Below are 22,035 nucleotides of genomic sequence, written 5' to 3'. Positions count from 1 at the left end.
ACCAAAAGGGAGCCATATGTGATCACTGGACAATAGGGGAGCCATGATCTTATGTTGTATGCTTATGATTATGTTGCATGATCTTACATTGATTGTTTATGCTCACGTTGCAAATGATCTTATGGTTATGATTACGATATTATGATGTACGATTATGCTTATGTTGCATATATTATCATGTTTATGATTATGACTAAGTGTTGATAGCGATTGCTGTAAGAAAAGTATGTTAAAAATGTATGAAATATGTCACTTATGTTTGTATGTCTTGTTTGTACTTCTTTACTGGGCTTTTAGCTCACCCCCTTACTTTCCCCCTTGCAGTTAGACACTAGATAGACTTGTTTGAGACGCATGGTGAGTTCAGTCATTTTCAATGAGTATGTATGTATGCTACGGGGAACCAATGAACGAGGAAATGATGCGGAACACCGTAGTGCCTTTGAGTCTTTCTTATGTTAAATTATCGGTGGGATGTATTTTAGTTATTTTTAAAAGACTGCATAAAACTCTTTTTTTTTTTTGAATATTGGATCCAAACTCTGTTTGTATTTTCAATAGTCTCACTGTATTTTCAGACAAAATTATGAAATCTTTTGAGCTATTGTTAAAACTAGCATTTTTAATAAAGATATTCAATTAGGGCTTTATGCAATTAGTGTCTTGGATTACTCATATTATTCTGTCTATTTTGTTATATTTTATATTGTGGTCCCTTTTGTATAATTGCAGCTGTGATAACAAATTTTGTACCAGATTTTTCCTTTCTAGAATAATCCATTCTCGTGTATTTAAACATAACGGTGCTCTCATTATTCACGGAGCAGTCAGTAAAATACAAAAAGAAAGTAAATGCTTTTACCTTGTAATCTTTTTCACAATTTGTAGAATGATTCCACACAAAATCTATGTCCTCTGGTTTACAAAAGAATGTAAATGTTCTTTACCTTCTAGTGTTTTTCGGCTGGTGTGTTAGATTGACTAAAGACCTCAGATCATCAATATATGTGAGAGACTTCAAACTTTCACATAGAGATGCTTGAGGACGGCGTTTATAGCATGCGTATTTGAATGATTTTGTTGATCTCTATGGTTAATAATTTAGAGATGAATGTATTTTTTATTTACTTAGGTTTTGATTTGTTAGTTTTTGGTATTTTTATTTACTCGATCTACATATGAAATATTTTCTACCTTGTAAAACTCGTTTTTCTTCCTCAGTTAGTCTATTCCCATTACTTGACTTTCAACACGTTTCCGTGTTTCATATTTTTGAGATGAATAATCAACTACTCAACTTTCACAAGATTTTCAAAGGTGATGATTATCAACGGTATGTGAACCACACCGTCCCTTACATACATGTATATTTATATATATATATGGTGCGGCAATGATATATATATTTTATATATATGTATATATAAAGTTTATAAGAAACGCAGAGGGAAATCACAATTAATAGGGAATGAAATTCTCTTGGATCCATCGTTTTATGTCACTCTTTGTCCTCCTTATATCTATATCATCCAATATCTCTGCGGCACAAAACTCTTTCGTCCGTACAGGTGTGTTGGTACATACATTATATGTGTAAATTTGGTGCAGTAGTTTAAATTTAGTTAATAACTTATTGACTATACCCTATTATGTTTTTTTTCCTCATAAATAAAAGCATGATTTATTAGTCTTTTGGGAACTGAAACTCATATCTATCTCGAACTAAGACTATTTTTTTTTATGTATTTAATTAGTATATATAGTGAGAATTTGAGGTTGCTCGTCATGATCATTATTTATTTGTTATATGTATACAGTGCTACTACTTTATATAGATGATTATTATAACCATAGTTAATTTGTTGATTTGACTGTACAAATTTGCAGAAGATCGTGTACTGATTACCCGGAAATTGGTAGTATTACCAAGCCCTCCTCCACCACCAAAACAAGCAACGCCTCCAGGTGCTGGACGCATATAAACTTATATGTTATGGGTTGTTGATATGGAACCATTTGAATTTTGAATTAAAAAAACACAGTCAACGTTGTTGCAGATATATAACATGCAGTAGTGTTAGTGGGAAATAATTGTATAAATTTGTGTTTTCAGTTCGCAAAGACTTAAAACTAAAACCAGTATCTTATGCTTTTATACCACAAAGATAATGTATTGGTTGATAGTGATACAAACATATAACTAAGTACCCAAGACATTATTTCTTAATTCATATACTTCTCATCTTATTTATATACATTAAGTTTTTCGTCAATAAAAAAAAGAGTAATTAAGGAAGATAGAAGAAAATAATTTTTTTATGTAGTTGAGTAGTACCTAGTCCCGAGTCACTATTATTAATATTTCTGTCTTAATATATAAGAATTAAGCGTGTCACATACAAGTGAAATATTGGGTTCACATATTATTTCCCATATTTTTAGGGAAATTACAACAACATATTATTTAAATTGAAATGTGTAGAATCCCCTAGAAACCGGGCTAAACAAATATATAACTAAATCCACTTTAATTATTCAAACGTAACCCCCCTGGTATATTAATATACACTTTCGAGCCTACATCACAATATTCGAGCTAACAATGATGATGTTATCTGAGTCATCACCTATTGACTTTTCGAGGTCAACATCTGGTCACGATATATGAGCCTTTCGAGCCAAACGGGTGTCATGGCATTAGAATTTATAATCACTATATACATGTTCTTAATTCAATTATATTTTCGAACCTACCTTTACCTACATTTTGAGATAATTTAACTCATCTCAAAATTTGGAATGTAACACATACATACAAATATAAGGATCATCAAGGAAAATCTTGTAAGAAAATTCAACACATAAAACAGAGTGATGGTTTACGATTGCGAAAGAAACCAATAAAATAGTTCCCTAAATGGTTCTCTAATAACTGAATTCGATCAAAAATATTTTTATTCTTAGTTTTTAGTTATGGGGTCATCGACTTGAGAACCCATAATTATCAATTTTAATGAAGTTGTATTTGAAAATATTAATAAAAACTTCGGATTCATATTTTAAAATTAAAATAAAACACAATAACCCAAAATAATATTGACCCTATAACTAAAATTAATTTTTTTATAAAAAATTTACTATTTTAGGAGCTATAAGGCGCCTAGTTCTAGTAGTTGGTATTGGAAAAGAATTGTTAGGATCAAAGAGGATTTCAAGGTTGCTTATCAAGAATCCTTGCTCAGCAGGAATCAGTATAGTATAGCTAATTGGTATAAGCTGTTGATAAACAAGTCCCAAACCAGATGGAATTATGCTTTTATCTGGAATAGACTTGGTATACCTAAGCATAAATTTGTCTCTTGGTTGATGTTAAAGCAACGGCTTCCTTCTAAAGATAGGCTCTTTCGGTTTGGAATAACCCAAGATTTGCTGTGTGTTATTTGTGGCCTGCATGATGAAAGCCATGGACATCTTTTCTTCGATTGCCACTTTAGTAAGAGCTGCCTTCTCTCTATATTGCAGTGGCTTAGAATTGGTTCCAACTGTTGCGAGATGATAGGTTTGATAAATTGGATTCGTCGAAGTAGGCAGTCGGCGTGTAAAAGAAGTGTATATTTGTGTGCTCTAAGTGCTTGTGTTTACCATATCTGGAAAGCAAGGAACTCTGCCTTTTGGAATAGGTCGGTTCCGTTAGTGTCCTGTATTTCTCAAAATATCAAGACTGATATTTGTATTAGACTGAGGAGGTTACTTGATAGGAACCTTGGTAAGGAGGATTTGGCTTGGGTGAGGAAGATTTATTGTAATTAATGCTGTTTAGTAGTCTGTTTCTTTCTTTGGAGTCTGTTTAATTGGTGTTTGTAATTTTGTTGTGCTTAATACAAGTTGCTGATTTACCAAAAAAAAAAATTTACTATTTTAATTTTTAATCATATTTGAAACTGTTTTATTTTTAAAATCCTAAATTTTGTCGTTCTTTTCATTTTGTGTCATTTTTAAATGTCATTATTATTATATTCTAGTGACATTTCCTAAATGCTACTATAATTAAATATTTCACACATCAATAGTATTTTTTTTATATCAAACATCACTAAAATATATCAATATTGACATTTTTAAAGAAATATTACTAATTAAAATATCATTTATTCTAACTATAGTGACAATTTTGACCACATGTTACTCATTAAATTTTTTAAATTATATATCTCTACTATGTAAAAAGTGTGTAGATAACGAATTTTTTTTTGTTTTAACAGTTTGTTTTGTTAACTTTAACAAAATATTCTTAATATTTAACAGAATATACCTATAAAATTAATTAAAATAGATACTTATTAATTATATTAATATAAATTCAAATTCAAATGTTATAAAATATTATTATTATAATAATATATAATACTAGATATTTAATAATTATATTAATATAAAATAGTATTATGATAATAATATATAATATAGTTTTTAAATAGTTATATTAATATAAATTCAAATATTATAAAATGTCATTATTATAATAATTGTTACACCCAGATTTCGAGAATGGGAACTTTGATCGAAACTCAGGCTCGTAAGGCATATGCTCGAGATTAGCACAGTCTTCATGTGGCCCGCAAGTTAGGGACAGTCTCGCTAAGGCAACAAGTGGCAACCTCGGATTATTGAGCTTAGAAACTGCGTAGTCTTGGAGGTGCTTTGAGGTTATAAGTTAAGCTCGCAACTCACAGTAGCAATGGTTCAACACTTGTATAAACTTCTTGATTCATTTTCTGCCCTCAGACAAGATAATTTGAGCTCGAGAGGTGTAAGCTCTAAGAGGATGGTTTCATCAATAATTACTTGTTGGGAGCATAGGCAAAGCAAGGTAATGAGCTCGTAATAGGCAAACAGTCTCGAAGGCACGTGAATCTAGCATCCATGCTCGTCGGCTGTGTGTGAACGTATTTATTGTTATAAATTCCCTATGTTTAAGGGATCTGATGTAATTCGTTATTAAATCCCACATATTATGGGATATTGCCGTGTACGTGATAATTGTATCCATTTAATGGAATTATTTGATTTGATTCATAGATTAACTTCCCGAAATATGTGGGAAGCGATTCAGAAAACCCCTCTATAAATAGAATGGGATAATTCATTTGTAGGGATAGAAATACATTGACATTGGGAAAAACTTTGTACAATTGTTTCCAGAAAGCTATCAGAGAATTCCAAGAAGTTAATAATACAGACTCATGGACTAGACAGATTTTAACTGCTGAACTACGTAAAAGATCATGTCTATACTTTCTGTTTCCTCTGATATATTTTTGTTTAAATTGCTCTTCTTCTTTAAGTTGACGAAAAACAACATCAACAATAATATTCAATACAAGACTAGATATTTAATACTTACATTAATATAAATTTAAATAATATAAAATATCATTATAATAATAATATATAATACATAATCTTAATTTTTATTAAAAAATATCATTTATGTTTAAAAAATTTATCATATTATATATATATGTTTAAAATAATCATAAATAATATTTTGGTTTAATTTTTCATTTAATATGTTTATGTCATTCTTTTATATATAATATTTTTTATTTAATTAAAATTTATATGACAATGATATAAATTTAATAAAAATAATTAATAAATTTTATAAATAAAATTAAGTAAACGTCAATTGCACGTTGTTTATATCTAGTATATATATATATATACATAAATACGATTTCCAAAAGAATTTATACATATATTATACATCTTTATACTTATTTATATACTAGGTGCACGCAACGTAAAATACACGTTTGCTTAGTTTTATTTAGAAAATTTATTAATTATTTTTATTATATGGTTTTATGATTGCCATATAAATTTTGAATAAATAAACAATATTGTATGTAAAAGAATGACATAAGCATATTACAAGAAAAATTAAACCAAAACATTATCTATGGTTTTTTAATTAAAATAATAATAATATGATAACATTTTAGATCACAAACTACCTCATTCAATGTATAAAATATTCATGATATTATTCAAATTACACTTCAACGATTGGATAATAAGCTTATTTATTATTGATAGAAGAGAAATGTTACTCTAATTTCTTAGGAAGTTGCAAAGTCATATTATTTGTACACACATAACACTTATATATAATCTATATAATTATAATATTTATTGTTATTAAAAAAAGTAACATATTTTCTTTTTAAATATAAATAATAATTTTTTAATAAAAATCAATATTCTGTACTAAATATTATTATAATAATGATATTTTATAACATTTAAATTTATATTAATATTAATATAATAATTAAAAATATAGTTTTGTATTAAATATTATAGTAATATGTGTATTTTATAATATTAGAATGTATATTAAAACAATTACTAAATATATATTCTACCAAAATTTTATAAAAATTAGAATTATGTATGTTACACCCAAATTTCGAGATTAAATAGATAGCCTTGAAATGTAGGTTTGAAAAGGTTAAGCTCGAGATTTACAAGTGTTAGCATTACACTTATATGAATGGACAAATGGTTTTTGGTCTAGCACTCAAGCATGAGTCGCGGCGTTCGAGCATGAGTTGCAAGCTCGAAGATATCAACCTTCTCTGAAAAACAGATTCGACCAAGTTAGTGGATGAGGAGGAGGCAACAACTGGAATGATGAACTCGAAGCTTGGCTAGTCTCAAAAGTGTGTCAACACAACAATCGAGCTCGATGACTCGTTTATCACACGAAAAAGCTATTAGAAAATCCATATTTCACAAGGATTTGTTAAAATCGTGTATTGAATCCCTATTATCATGAGATATTATGTAATTAACGCATTTAATGTATTTATTTCAAATTTAAGTACTTGATTGTAACTTCCCTAAATTAGGAGAAGATATTTCTACAACCAGGTCTATAAATAGCCTGGATTGAGTCATTTATGCTCACACACAAATTGTAATGGAAGAACTCTGTCAAATTGCTTTCATTCGAAGTTTTGAGAGAGTATTCATAATAACAGTGACTCGTGAACGTAGGCATATTTTAATTGTTGAACCACGTAAACATCTCTGAATTCTTCTATCATTTCTATATTATTGTTTAGTGCTCTTCATAATTAAGTTGACGAAAAACAACGTCAACAGTTTGGGGCTCTCATTGAGAGCATTAAGCAAATTGTTGTATTGTTTAATCAAAACCTCCTACACAACATCAATGGATTCCTTGAACATCCTCGGAACCGGTGGACACCCATTACCCCAAATCCCCGAGGAGTGTACTCCTCATGCTAAGAACCACCCACGGAGGCCCAAGAAGTAACTCATGGTAGATCAGAGCCCCGATGATGGGAGTGCATCATCGACCTCTAGGGGTAGCCTGTTCAGACCCCCAAGCCTGATGAAGATTTATATTATAATCCCGAAAGGTACATACATATCGTGGAATTGGAGAATAGTATATTGCGTGAACATTTGGTCGAGGCTACACGGTGGAACGAGGATTTGGCTAGGCAAGCTGCCAAAGTACAAGCACCGCCTCGAAGGGCCAGAGGATGGCCCTGAGGGAGTACAGCTGACAGGATGGCCGAGCAAAGGGCCCAATAACCTCAACCGAGGAATAGGACCAATACCGGCAATGGTCGACCTAGGGGAAATGCTCAAAACACTGCTAGTAACAATCCTACAAGAAATGTACCTACTAGAACTAGGAATAATCGAGCTCCTTCAGTAGCTCAAAATGATAACCTTGAACCTGTCAGGAATAACCCAGAGCTTTTACGAGCCAATTATGGACCTTCCAAACCAAATAATGGGAGGCCACCACCCTCTCCAATAAGACATCCCTCTCCAGCTTGAGAGGCACCCAGTTCCCAGTGGGAACTGGGCAAGGGATCGAGCACCCTAGAGGCCTTCTCGGAGTGCTCGAAGTGGGAGCTGAGACAGAAGCCATAGGGCTCGACCTGAGCAAGGGGTGAACATGAGGCCCCGCAAGAGGCTCACTAAGGACATAGGGCACCTCAACCATTGGGAAGCCATATGTCGAGGTTACAAACAACTAGGGCAAGGGTGCAAGTAGAAAACCCACCTCGTAACAATCGAGCCACGAAACAGCAGCAACATGAGAGGAATGTCAGCTTCCTTAGTGGAAGTCAGGACCTTAGCCGGTCGGTGAGTGTATATAACATAGAACCCAAAAACAATCAGAATTACAAGAATAATTAACTTGATCTTCGAGATCATTTGAATCAGAAATGCGGAAAAATAACCCAAACTCGGACCTACGAACACATTCAAACAACCGAAGAGAGTCTTTGCATCCAGTGCATGGGAATCAGTATAACCTTGTACTAGGACAAGCAGCTGGAGTTCTTGCAAACAATAACTAGCTTCCACAAATGCAAGCTCCCCCTTCGATTGATATGGTCCAAGAAAGGATCAACCAGCTTAAAAAGGAATTTAGGCTTCTTCAAGAAGAAGAAAAATAAGGACAAGGCTTATGAATCTGATGAGGAGCTCGAGCCTTTCGCTCCCCACATCTCAAATACCCCATTTTCACATGGTTTTAAGATACCCCATGTGGCACCCTACAATGGGACTTCCAACCCATATATCCACATGAGTACGTTTAACGTGGTATTGTGAGCCAGCAACGTTGGATACGAGCTAAGATGTATGCTCGTTCTGACCACACTCACTAGACCGGTGAAAAACTGGTTTGACAAGTTCCGTAGAAACTCAATCTCGTCATGGGAACAACTATCTTAGGAATTCAAGAAGCAATTCCAGGTCGTGAAGAGTGTCAATCCCGAGACCTCGTCATTGACTAATGTTAGGCAGCAGCCAAGAGAGTCGTTAAAGAGTTACCTTGCGAGATTCAACATAGAAGTGGCACGAGCTCGAAATATCGATGACAGTGGTCATCTCATGGAAATACGAGCTGGAGTATTGCCAGGGAGTCCTCTTTGGGATGACATGCAAATAAAACCTGTGAGGATGATAACCGAGTTCAATACTCGGGCTCAAAGGTTTATCAACATGCAATGATAATCTCTACAGGTTGAAACCCACACGAACAATAATCATAAAATACCAATAACCTCATTTACATTCACATGAACCCTAGCATGTTCCTATTTCCCAAATAACATGACCAAGTTTATAGAAACATCAAAAGAAACATAAGCAAAACTTCACATGCATTCTTTACACATGCCTTGGCCGAAACCTACATGGGATTTATACTCTTGAATCCAAAAATTATCAACCACCTAACATGTTTCTCATCAAGCCATCATAACAACTCATGCATTCATTATACCAATAGTGCAAGAACATACACCAAAACATTTATTCATCAAGACCAAAATAATCAAAGCAGTAGCTTCATTCAAATCATGATTTTAAAAAACAACCATTAATAACAAAGCAAAGCAAAACAAAACAAAATATTCTTGCCAAAACACCAACCCACATTCAAATGATAACCTCACCAAGAAATAAAAAACAACCATAGATTGAGGGAGGAATTCAATACCTCTCTTGATAGCACTCAAGAATCCAAACTATGGCCACCACCTTGCTCAAACCCTAGGGATTTTCGAACACCACAAGAAAAAGAACAAGATAAGATAAATCAAACACTTAGAAATTAAGGAGATGATCTAAACTTAAGAATCAACCAAACCAAGCAAGGTTATACCTATAGAGAGATTCGAACCCCTCTATTTTCTTCACCTTCTTCTTCTTTCTTTCTCTCCTTCTCTCCTCCTTCACGTTCTTCTTTCTCCTTCTCTCTCTAGAACTTGACATCCACTAGGGTTCTCACACTCCCATCCTCACCTATAATAAAGCCCTCTTGACCGAACCCTAGAGCTAGGAAAAGAAAAAGGAAGTTTCCCAATTAAGACCCTAATTTCCCATTGATTCCTTCCCCTAAATTCATCATCCCATTATTCCACCGTAAATCAATTTTCATAAATTACAAAAATAATAAAAGCAATTATTATAGGATTTAAAAGGTACACCTCTCTTCCCCTTTCTCCATTCACACGCCCCACTCCTTTCCCATTCTCTATGCACACGACCAAGAGTGGCCTTTTCACACCACAATCATCAACTTTCTAACTTTCCCATTTTGATACAAATCATTGTCATTTTTTCTTTCTTATTTCTCCTTTTTAATAGAATAAATAAAATGGGAAAATACATGATAATCTATTGCATGCTCACCATACATACTATGCACAGGCACACACACACGCACACGCAATAGCTCAAGTGCATCACTACTTATCATGCACCTTGGTGCATACAATCAAAACTCACTTACTTACAAATTAAATTAATTAATAAATAAAACAACTAACAATTAAATTCACATAATTCCTACCAAACAATTCAAATAATTAAAATAAATTTCTAACACTTAACAATTAATAATAAACACAAAGCATAAATTAATTAAACTAAAAAAATTGATGCGACTTCAAATCCTCAATACATGGCAATGAAGTAAATTAAAATGAATATATATACTAAAGCTTGCGATGGACTAGGATGATAAGTTTATATATATATTATGCTAAATTCTTGTTTAAAATATACTTTTATTGGATTCCTTATTTTATCAAATGGTTAGCGTACGCATGACTGGTTTTGTGAGAGGGTTAGGGATGTGTTGCGAGAGATTGGACGTGAATTATTGAGCAGAAAAGAAAATGGAACATGATGGTTTCAAATTATTTTTTTTATTCAATTTTAGTGTTTATTGGATCCGTTTCATATGAAAGTTTCCTTTCACTACAAAAAACTTTAGTTTTAGTCACACAACCTTTTAGTGACAACAAAAATAATTTGTGACTAAATATACATTTTAGTCCTAACTTGTAACAAAAATATTTTAGTCACTACAAAAAAAAAAATATTTACGATAACTCTGAAAAAGTGTTATCAAAAACTGTTTATGACACTTTACCCAATGCTAATATAGCCCATGTTATTAAAAGTTTGGACCTTTTTATAATAATTTTCAAGTGTTACCAATAGTGTTATTACTAACTATTCCATTACATTTTTCTTTGTTATAATATACCTACAATATCTATTTATCAACCTTATAAATAAGATGTCAAGAGTAAAAAATTATGCTAATTTCATAACATTATTTAAGTGTTATAAAAAATGTTATTATAGATTTTTTATAATATTTTGTGCTTGTTATATTATATTAATGATAACATTTTATTATACTTGTAATTTTCTAAACAAAACACTATATTATGTCCTTATAGATAAATTTATAACATTTTATTGTTGTCATATTTTAAAAAAAAAAATTGTTTATAATATATTTGAACAAATTTGCTTTTTTTTTTTTTTTTACTTTGATAATATAATGAAATAACCATGAGATTTACAAAATTGTTGATGTCATCGTATTAGGTAACTTGGTGCAAAAACATGTTCCACTTAAGAAGTGAAAGAATATTAAATAATAAGGTTTAGAGAATCAAAGTCTTCCTAATTGACTTCAAGCTCAAATTTGAATAAAATTACATGTTTCACATAAAAAGTGAACAACGAAATCAAAAGACATTATGATGCTTAATTATTTCCATTTGATTGAGAGCCTAAGCCCAAAAAATGTGTCATGACCTCCCATTTTCTTATGTAGAGATAGATTGCACCTGTAAGAGCCAAAATAAAGCAGCTGTAAGCATGTGTTTTATCTTATATAAGTAAAAAAGGAATTTTCTAGAAAGAAAAAAAATAGAACAGAGTGCTTCCAATTTCATTAATGGTTGTTGTGTAACATCTTGGGGCAACAAAAAGGGGAGAAAAGAATATGAAAACAACTATATATAAATCGAAATAACGACAAAACAACACAAAAACAACTAAAATATCAATACAAAATAAGAAAAATATACAAAACCGTAAAATGTAAAAATTTCCTTTAAAATATAAAATTAAAATAAAATAATTTATTAGTTTGTACAAATACAATTTTTTAGAAAATTTAAGTGTACTATGTAAATTTATTTTTTTCATGATTTATTTTTATTTTCTTCTCAACAAGCCAAGTATTTTTTTTTACTTATGTTCGAAAAGTAAGAAAATAATTATTTTTGATGTTGTACTTATGGGTACAAATTTAAAATATAGTTTAATGCAAATTTTTATAATATTTGGGATTTGGACTGCAATTCGAATTTTAGAAAGATATGGAAATAATTAAATAGTTGAAAAATTCGATGCCCATCAAGATAGCTTCGAGATCCATCACATTATTGCCATCGAATAGCAATCACGATCCATAAAATTCATCATTAAATAAAGGGTTAATTATAAAATGCACGGTGTTTGAACAAAAAAATCTAAATATACGGTTATATAAAATAATTACAAATTTACGGTATTAATTTTGAGACTAACATATAATTACTTGTTAACACACTTACACAATTATTATGCATCACTTCACCTTTCCTCAAACCAATATTATATATATATAAATAGATGTTTACATATATATATATTTATACAATTATAAATCTTAGATTCGCAACTTTTAAACTGAAAAATGAATATTTATTTATATATATATGATAATATTTTACTCTTTTCTTTCTATTCTATGTAGTTTAGTTTTATTTTTTTTGTCTTTTTTTCTTCAGTAATTAATTCATACATACTTTTAGTGTGCTAATAATAATAATATCAACTATCTTCTACTTTTTTTATTTTATTATCTTAGTATCATACATAAAATTTCTAATTAAATATGTCATTTTTCACTTTTTTTTCTCTCCCTTAATATTACTTTTTATATTTAATTTGTTTACAGTCCAATTTTTATTTAAATTGATATAAATGATCTTTCAATTTTATTATATATATATATTCATAAATTTTTGTAACATATATTAATAGTAGTAGGAGGGATAGTGATAAAAAATATTATATTATTTTGAAAATCATAGCTAGTCAAATCTCAACACTTAATGTTAAACTAAAATCTTAATCTAGTCAAAGTTTAAGCTTTGTTGTAAAAATATATTTTAAAGTTAAAAAATTAATTTTGTAAATTTTTGTAATAATCATGTTAAATAAATTTATAAATATTTATGTAAATGTTAGTTACAAAAATAAACTTCTTGATTGTAAAATTAGTTTTGCAAACTGTTGTTACAAAAATGTAAAACTTGTATATAAAATTATTGTAATTCACTACTCTCTAACTGTATTTTTATATAAATATATATATAATAAAGTGTTTTATAAATAATGAATATCTTAAATTTATATTTTTAAGTTGTATAACATAAATTTAATGTTTACTGTAATTTTTTAGTACAATATTGTAACATATGGAAAATTATAATATTTTTATATAAATTTGGTTACGATTTCTTAACTATAAATTATTTTTGTAAATGTTAGTTACAAATATATCTTTCCTAGTTATGAAATTAGATTTGTAAACTATTGTTACAAAAATAAAAAAATTAGTTATGATTTTGTTCGTAAGTTTTATGTACAAAATAATACAATTCTAAAACTAATTTTTGTAAATATTATTTACAAACACGTAAAAGATATTTACAATTTTGTAACAGGTATTTACAAGTTTGTAAACGTTGATCACAAAAAATTGTATTTTACCGCTTTTATTTAAGATTTAAAAGCCATTTCGTATTTACACTTTTGCCACTCCGTATTTTTATCCAAAAATTCCGTATTTTTGTAATATACCGTATTTTTCATTTTTTTTTAACTTCTAGCGTATTTTTGTAGATTTCCCTTAAATAAATGGGTAAGAATAAATCTATTGAAATTGGTTTCTATAAATTTTTTTATTGAATTCCTATCGAAAAATGTCAAATTAATTTGGGAAATAAAAATCTAAAATTTGAATTTCAGTCAAAATCACTTTTAAAGAAAGGAACTCGCACAATACGGCTTCATTTTTAGTTAATTATATTTCAAATTCATATCCATAAATAAAATATTAAATAAATAAGTTTTTTATTCCTTTATGAACACATCTAAGTGAAAACGTGCATGGTTTGTGGAAAATGCGAAAGAATAATCTCAATTAAAGGTTTAAAGAATTATGATTTGTGTTATTTGATTAAATAAAATAAAAAATGTTAAAGAAAATAATTTAGGCAGAAGGAAAAGTTTGGGTTGGAAAAATATTTTCTTAAAAGTAGTGACGCCTTGATGAAGCTGCAACTAAATATAGAGGGGTGAATTTTTTTTACAAAAATTATACTAATCTATGTACAAAATACTAGATACAAATAACGTGCAATGCACATTTGTTTTAATTTTATTTATAAAATTTATTAATTATTTTTATTAAATTTATATTATTCTCATATAACTTTTAAATAAATAAACAATATTGTATATAAAAAATGACATAAACATATTAAATGAAAAATTAAACCAAAATATTGATTATGATTTTTTTAAAATATATATATATAGTATGATAATTTTTTAAACATAATTTTTTTGATCAAAATTAATATTTTGTATTATATATTATTATAATTATATTTTATAATATTTAAATTTATATTAATGTAAATATTAAATATTTAGTTAAATTGTAAGGTGTGTGATTTGCTCTCTGGTTCTCTCCATGGCAAGACGCAAGAAAGTGAATCAGAAGCCTGACATTCGTTCTTTTGTGACTGAGACCTCTTCGGCCAAGCTCTCTAATGAGGAGGGATTGATTGGTGTTGAGGATGAGCCACCGATTGTTACGGAGGAGATTTTCAAGGATTCAGTGGCGGAATTTCCTGAGGTTGGGGAAAACCTATCTTCGGTAGCGTATGAGGTAAATCCTGGTACTAGGGGTTCTGGTTTGAAATGGAGTGAGGTGGATGCTGATGCGAGCAATTTTCAAAACTTGGCCAAGGACAAATGGTCCCAATTTCAGGTAGCGATGCCTCACCAGGGTGGAACTCGCCTGAATTATGAGGAACCATTGTTGCGAGATGGTAAATTTACTGCTCAGGTGGATGTGGAGGAGATAGAAGTGGTAGCTTCTTTCTGGAATTCAGCAGTGGTTTGTATTGTCCTTGGAGCCAACCCCCCATTTGCAGTATTTGTAGGATTTATAAACAGAATTTGGGGAAAACTGGGTATTGAAAGGATAGCTCGAATGAATGTCGGCTATACTCTTGTGAAATTTAGGGATGAAGCCACGTGTGATATGGTTTTGGAAGCTGGAGTCGTACACTTTGATAGGAAGCCATTAATTTTGAGGTCGTGGTCCACTGAATTAGACACAATGAGGTTAGTGAAATCTGTTCCTGTATGAGTTTGGTTGTCCGGTCTTGGGCTGCAATATTGGGGAGTTAAGTGTTTGAGTGCCCTTGTTAGTACCATTGGCAAACCTATGCTGGTTGATAAGGTTACCAAAGACAGATCAATGGTGAAGTTTGCAAGGGTTTTAGTGGAGGTGGAAATTTCAGATGATGTTCCTAAAACAATTAGTTTCCTTAATAAGAGAGGCCAATTGATGGAACAACTTCTGGAATATGAATGGCTACCTACTCAGTGTCAAGGTTGTAAAATTCTAGGTCATTCTGAAGCGAATTGTAATCGAAAACAGGGAGCTGTGTGGAGGAAAAAAGAAGTGAAACAAGGGCGAAAGCAATCCGAAGATATGATAGGTCGGACCATTGCTGAACCCCCTACTGACTCATGTTCAAAGGAAACTGATGGTGGTTTAATCTTAAATGATACTCAGAAATCTGCTGCAAAGGAGGCATGTGTTACAAAACTGGGCAGGATTCAGTTGGATCACTCCTAAACGCTTAGGGGGAGTTAAACATTCTGCACCAGCAACTCATAATTTAATGAAGAATTCATATAGTGCTTTGCAAGAACGGATAATGGAGGTCACGAATTTGGGACTGTCTACAACAAATATTTTCAATGGAGGATTGCAACATACTTAGCTGGAATGTAAGGGGTCTTAATAAAAGGGATAAATAGAGATCCCTTCTTACTTTTTGCTGTTTAAATAAAATTGGTTTAGGAGCATTTCTTGAAACCAAGCTTCGGGGTAATAAAATTGAGAAGATGATGACAAATTTTTTTGTTGGCTGGAATTATCTCTTTTCAGTATTAACTCTATCAAAACCCCGGGTCTTGATGGGTATGGTTCGGGTTTTTTTAAAGCTATGTGGAAAGACTTAGGAGATGAAATTGCTGGTGCAATATTGGGGTTTTTTGATCATGGTGTGCTTCCAGCTGAAATAAATAATACAACCCTCTCGCTCATTCCTGAAGTTAAGACTCCTACTAAGGTAGTGGAGTATAGACCGATAGTGTGTTGTAATACGCTTTACAAGTGTATTTCAAAAATGCTTTGTATAAGACTGGCTAGGGTGCTTCCTCTGTTAATAAATCAAAATCAAGGAGCTTTTGTCAAAAATCGTTTGTTGGCTCACAATATACTCATTTTACAGGATATTATTAAAGGCTACAAGAGGAAAAATATTTCCCCTCGGTGTGTGATGAAGATTGATCTTAGCAAGGCGTATGATACCATTGATTGGCAATTTTTGGAGGACATTTTGAGAACCTATTGTTTTCCCAGCCGTTTTATTCACTGGATTATGTTCTGTTTGAAGGGTACTTCTTACCCTATATTGATGAATGGTAGAGTGCAAGGGAGTTTTCTTGGTAGGAAAGGATTAAGACAAGGGGACCCTATATCACCATTGTTGTTTGTGCTAGTCATGGATTACCTTACTAGACTCCTTATTCAAGCATCTCATAAAACGGATTTCAGATTCCATCCTCATTGTAAAAAGCTGAAGCGTGTTAGTCTTTGTTTTGCAGATGATCTTGTGCTCTTTTGTAAGGGGTCTCCCAGATCGGTTCAAATTCTCCAAGAGAGTTTCACTTCCTTTAGTCAAGCGTCTGGTCTTTCAGCTAATATGACTAAATCTCATGTTTATTTTGGTGGTATGAAAGACGAGGATTCGCGGAGCATTTTTGACAGTCTAAAATTTGCTGAAGGTGTGTTTCCCCTAAGATATCTTGGGATCCCTCTCCGCCCTACTAAATGGAAGGCTGGAGACTGTGGTATAATCATTAAAAAGATTAAACTTCGGCTTCACTCATGGTCCAGCCGTCATCTTTCTTTCGCTGTTCGAGCCCAGCTTATACATTCAGTGTTGTTAGGCATAAGATCCTACTGGATGAGCATCTTTCTTCTTCCTCAGAGTGCCACTCGTGAGATAGACCAACTGTGCAGAAATTTTATGGGGTTCTAAAGACAACAGAAGAAAAATGCATTTTACTGCTTGGGACCATGTTTGTTAACCAAAAGGTTTGGGAGGCATTGGGTTTAAGGAAGGGTCCAAATGGAACAAAGTGTTGTTAGCCAAGTATGTTTGGGCTCTTTCCTTCAAGCAAGATCTTCTCTAGGTGAAATGGGTTGATGCTCTCTATCTCAAAGGGCAGAATTATTGGGAGTACAATCTCAAGGCTGATGTGAGCTGGTATTGGAGGAAGTTAGTTAATCTGAAATCTTTCTTATCTCTTGCTGATCTTGAGGCTGTGGTTACCAACAGGAAGCTCAATCTGAGTTTGCTGTATAATAAGTTGCTGAAACAGGAGAGGGTTAACTTTGCTAATGTTGTTTGGTGTAATCTCTCTATTCCTAAACACAAGTTTATTTTATGGCAATCTGTCCTCTGTCATTTTCTTACTCGGGATAAACTTGTTCAATGCCATATTTGTCTTGACTCTACTTTGTGCCCTGTTTGTGAGCTTGAGTTGGAGACTCATGCCCATTTATTTTTTTATTGTGTCTACTCTCAACAAATTCTGCACAGGGTCGCTTCTTGGCTGGGAGAAGATATTTGGCCTCCCAAATTCGATGACTGAACCTCTTGGATGGTTGGGAGACCGAAAGGTCTAGTGCAAAAAGTTGCTGCAGCAGCTCTTGCGGCATCAGTCTATTTTATTTGGCTTAATCGTAACTCTTGTATTTTTAGCTATTTTGCTTTGTCAGTTTCTAGAGTTGATCACTTGATTAAATCTTGCTAGAAAGCTAGATTGTTAAGCCTTTCTAGGAAGAAATTTGGGAAAAAAAGAGAAGGCTGTGTTAGAGATGATATGTCATTCGTAATTTGTTTTGTCTGTTGGTGCTCCCTGTGAGCTTGGTTTGTACTTGTTTTGGTTCAATATATTTCCTTTTCATAAAAAAAATATTAAATATTTAGCTTTGTATTGAATATTATTATAATAATAATATTTTTTTTATATTTGAATTCATATTAATATAATTATTTAAAAATTAGGATTATACATTATTATCATAATAATATTTTAGGGACAGACATTTAAAGTTTCTTTTATTAATGTATATTCATAAGTTTTTTCTTTCAAATCTACAACTTATCTTACAACGTGTTTGTAATTTTTAGTTTCCACTGTACGTAACATATATATTAACTTATACGTGGAGTATATTAAGTCTCACTCCTATACATATACCTGCCAACAAAAATAGCATATATAATTTTTTTTTTAAAGATTATATGTATGTATACATTTATGTGGACAAACACGGGAATTTTTTTTGTCATGATTAGAGAAAACAACCAATTAATTTCACCATATATAATCTATATTTTGTTTGTAATATTATGATTCTAGATAATGTGTTGGATATTATGCATAAATTATTAATATATATATATTGGTTATGTTAAGAGTTTTACAAGATCCAAGAGTTTAAGTTATGTCTCTCTCTGTTTTTTTTACCGAAATATGTAGATGCAAAAGTCCAAGAACCTACACAGCACATGAAGTATCATGAGATACTCATTTAAGTAGGGTAATAGAAGTCACTTGTATTTTACAAGGTCAAAGTTGTATGGCTTCATACCTCGTCCTTGGACCTTCAACAACCATTAGAGGTTGATATTTTTTGTAGTAAAAGTCATGCATCCCCAATGTAACCAAATGCAACCTCAAATGCATGCTTAATGCAACCTCAAATGAAAGTCCAATGCAAGATTATGCAACCCAATGCAACCTATTGGATCTAGAGCTTGATCCTGTGATGAACAAAGCGGTTGGACAGGAGGATCAAGCTCTTATTCGCATGTTGGGCATTCAAGTTACCATTTTGTGTTCGGGACGTTACTTGGATTTTGCTGATTTACCTCAACAGTTTAAGGATCAAGTGCTTGATCGTATGAGGGTAAAAAATTACAAATCTTGTACTTTCCATTATTTACAAAGTCATATAATTTTTTTTCTTAATGCAGTATTACTATAATATAGACGGTCATCAACAACGTGAGTCTGTTATGGTAACTATCTATAAGGAGATGGGCGAAAGATATCGCGAGAGAAAGAACAATAGACATAAATACTTCAAAAATCATTATGCTGGACCAAAAGATTGGGAGAATGTCCTCTCTAAACCACCTGACCATTGCAATATGGAGACATGGAAGAATATTTGTGAGTTTTTTTTTTAGCGAAAGATTCTTGGCTCGTTCCGCTAAAAACCAAGCAAACAGAAAACAAATGAAGTATGTAACCACACAAGGCACAAAATCGTTGGCAGCTAAGCATCATGAATGTGTAAGTGAAGATGTTAATTTAATATTATAAAATAACGCATTCTAAAACATTTTGTTTATATTTGTATAAGAGAACCCAGATGCGCATGTTGTTGATACTTGGAGGGATGCTCATATGAAAAAATCGACAAAATCTTTTGTCAATGAGGCAGCTCAACAAGATTATGTAAGTGAATAGTATTGTTTTCTTGTTTCTAATGTTTCTAATTTTTCTAATTTTTGTTTATGATGTTATCTTTATAAAGGAAAAAATGGTGGCAGAGGTTCAGAGGTCACAGCTTGATAGGCAAACTCAACAACAGAGTGAGGGATCTCTTAATGTATCTGGCGTTGATTCGTCCCCGGTCAATCAATACGAGGTACTAAGTAAAGTACTCGAGGAGAGATCTGACTATCAAAGCGGAGTAGGTTATAGGGTGAAAGGGAAGGCAAGAAAGACAACCTCCAGCTCTACAGATTAAAGTCAGTCCCAAGCAAATACTGCTCCTATGCCTAAGGAAGATATGACTACTATGGCTCTGATGATGAATGCAATGCGTGAGACGATTCAAATGGTGGTACCTCAGCACCCCGGTAATCTATATGACCCGCGGTTTGACAATTTTCTGCAGAGGTATTTGCCACCACAATCTAAAGGTGGTACGTCTTCTCAGAGTAACACTGCCCATCTTGACATTTATACACCGCCACAGCAGTTGGTACAGCCTCCTTCACAGTATCCACCACAGTAGGAGTACCAGCCTCATCCACCGTATCCGCCACATGTGTCATCACAACAACCTCCTCAGTACCAAAATCAGTACATGTTTGGACGCTTTTCCCAGCCTCCTCCACTATATTTTAACTTTACCGATTTTCAAGGAGGATCGATGCAACATCCGCTACCTAATGTTAGGTATGGGGAAGTTGGAGGTTCGCCGTAGAATCCATATGTTAGATATGGTGAGTTTGGGGGCAGGTCGTAGCCACAGCCTCAGGATCAGTTTGGGGACCTCACGCTTGGACGATCTTCACAGCAGCCTTATATTCCTTCACCGCCACAGCCACAGCCGTCGCCCTCACTGCCATAGCCACAACCACGACAAAATGTTGAAGATGAAGATAATTACAATATTAACCTTAATGATTTTATTTACTTATTAGTTTATGTATTTTGATTAAATTAATACTGTATTTATTTTTAATGACAATATCGATATTAGCTAGTTTGATAAATATTAAAACTATTCACATTAATTTTAATGTTAGTTATGTTTAAATGAATTAATTGGTTATTTTGTTAAAAAATTTATTATGAATTATTTTTAAAAATATTTAAATTTAATGAATATTAATTTATTTAAAATTATTTTTGAAATATATAATAAAAATATTATTAGCGGCGGACCCCGCGACTAATAATGTCACATCTGACACAGATATTAGCGGCGGGATCCCCCGCTACTCTTCGCTGCTAATAATATGTTATTAGCGGCGGGTGTGTCAGTCCACCGCTAATAATCATTATTAGCGACAAACAACTTGCGGCGGGTCATTCGCGGTGGGTTGCCACCGCTAATACTAATTAGCAGCGGATCTAATACTTATTAGCGGTGGACCATCCCGCTGCTAATAGTCTTAATTATTGTAGTGTAGGGTTGCATGTGTTGCTTTAGGTTGCATGGGGTTGCAATAAGTGACATTTGAGATTGCAGTGGTTTACACTTGTTTACATGATCACTTGCATTGGCGATTGCAGTGGGTTACTTTAGGTTGCAATGGATTGCATTGGACTTGTATTTGAGTTTTTTAAAGTTGCTTTAGACTGTATTTGAGATTGCACTGAATTGCATGAGTTGCATAAAAATGAAATTTGCAAATTAGTTACTGCAAAAAAGATATATATATATTTTTTAAAAATTTCTGTGGTACCAAATGAATAATTATCTCCCATTATCACATTTTTATTATTTCAACACCTGATGGCATGGAAATATAGAGATATTACCACTAATTAATACTTATGTCTTATAAAAGTATATGCAAGAAATAATATTATATGTGTTTACCCTAAAAACGGCTGCAGATGACGTGGCAAAGATTTCTCACACGTAGTTGACACGTGGCAAAAGTACTGCTCGACTATCGACCAGAAGCACACATGGTTAATTTTTATATACGACCAGGCTGGTCGTATAACCTGATTTATTTCCTTCTTAAACTGTAATCTTATAATAATTGCATTGAATATTCCTTCATTATTATCTTGATACACAATTATTAAGGAAAGATAGGGCACGTTGGCGTATGTAACCCTCCTTGAGCCTATAAATATACATGAAATAACTCAAGGAAGGGACTTTTGATCCCTGAATCTTTTTGCTAAGATAGAGAAAAA

At 32.1% G+C, this 22,035-nt stretch overlaps 1 long non-coding RNA gene across 1 annotated transcript; it reads left to right on the top strand.

Annotated features, from left to right (window-relative positions):
* The first annotated feature begins 1,431 nt into the window (after nt 1-1,431).
* On the top strand, nt 1,432-2,251 carry LOC133783929 (uncharacterized). The gene is made up of 2 exons (XR_009871032.1): nt 1,432-1,568; nt 1,888-2,251. It is a non-coding gene; the product is annotated as an uncharacterized LOC133783929 (long non-coding RNA).
* The last annotated feature ends 19,784 nt before the right edge of the window (nt 2,252-22,035 follow it).

Source organism: Humulus lupulus, chromosome 6 (assembly GCF_963169125.1).
Source record: "Humulus lupulus chromosome 6, drHumLupu1.1, whole genome shotgun sequence".
NCBI classification, from domain to species: domain Eukaryota; kingdom Viridiplantae; phylum Streptophyta; class Magnoliopsida; order Rosales; family Cannabaceae; genus Humulus; species Humulus lupulus.
The sequence above is the reverse complement of the archived record's forward strand: the minus strand, read 5'-3'. Positions and strand labels throughout refer to the sequence as shown.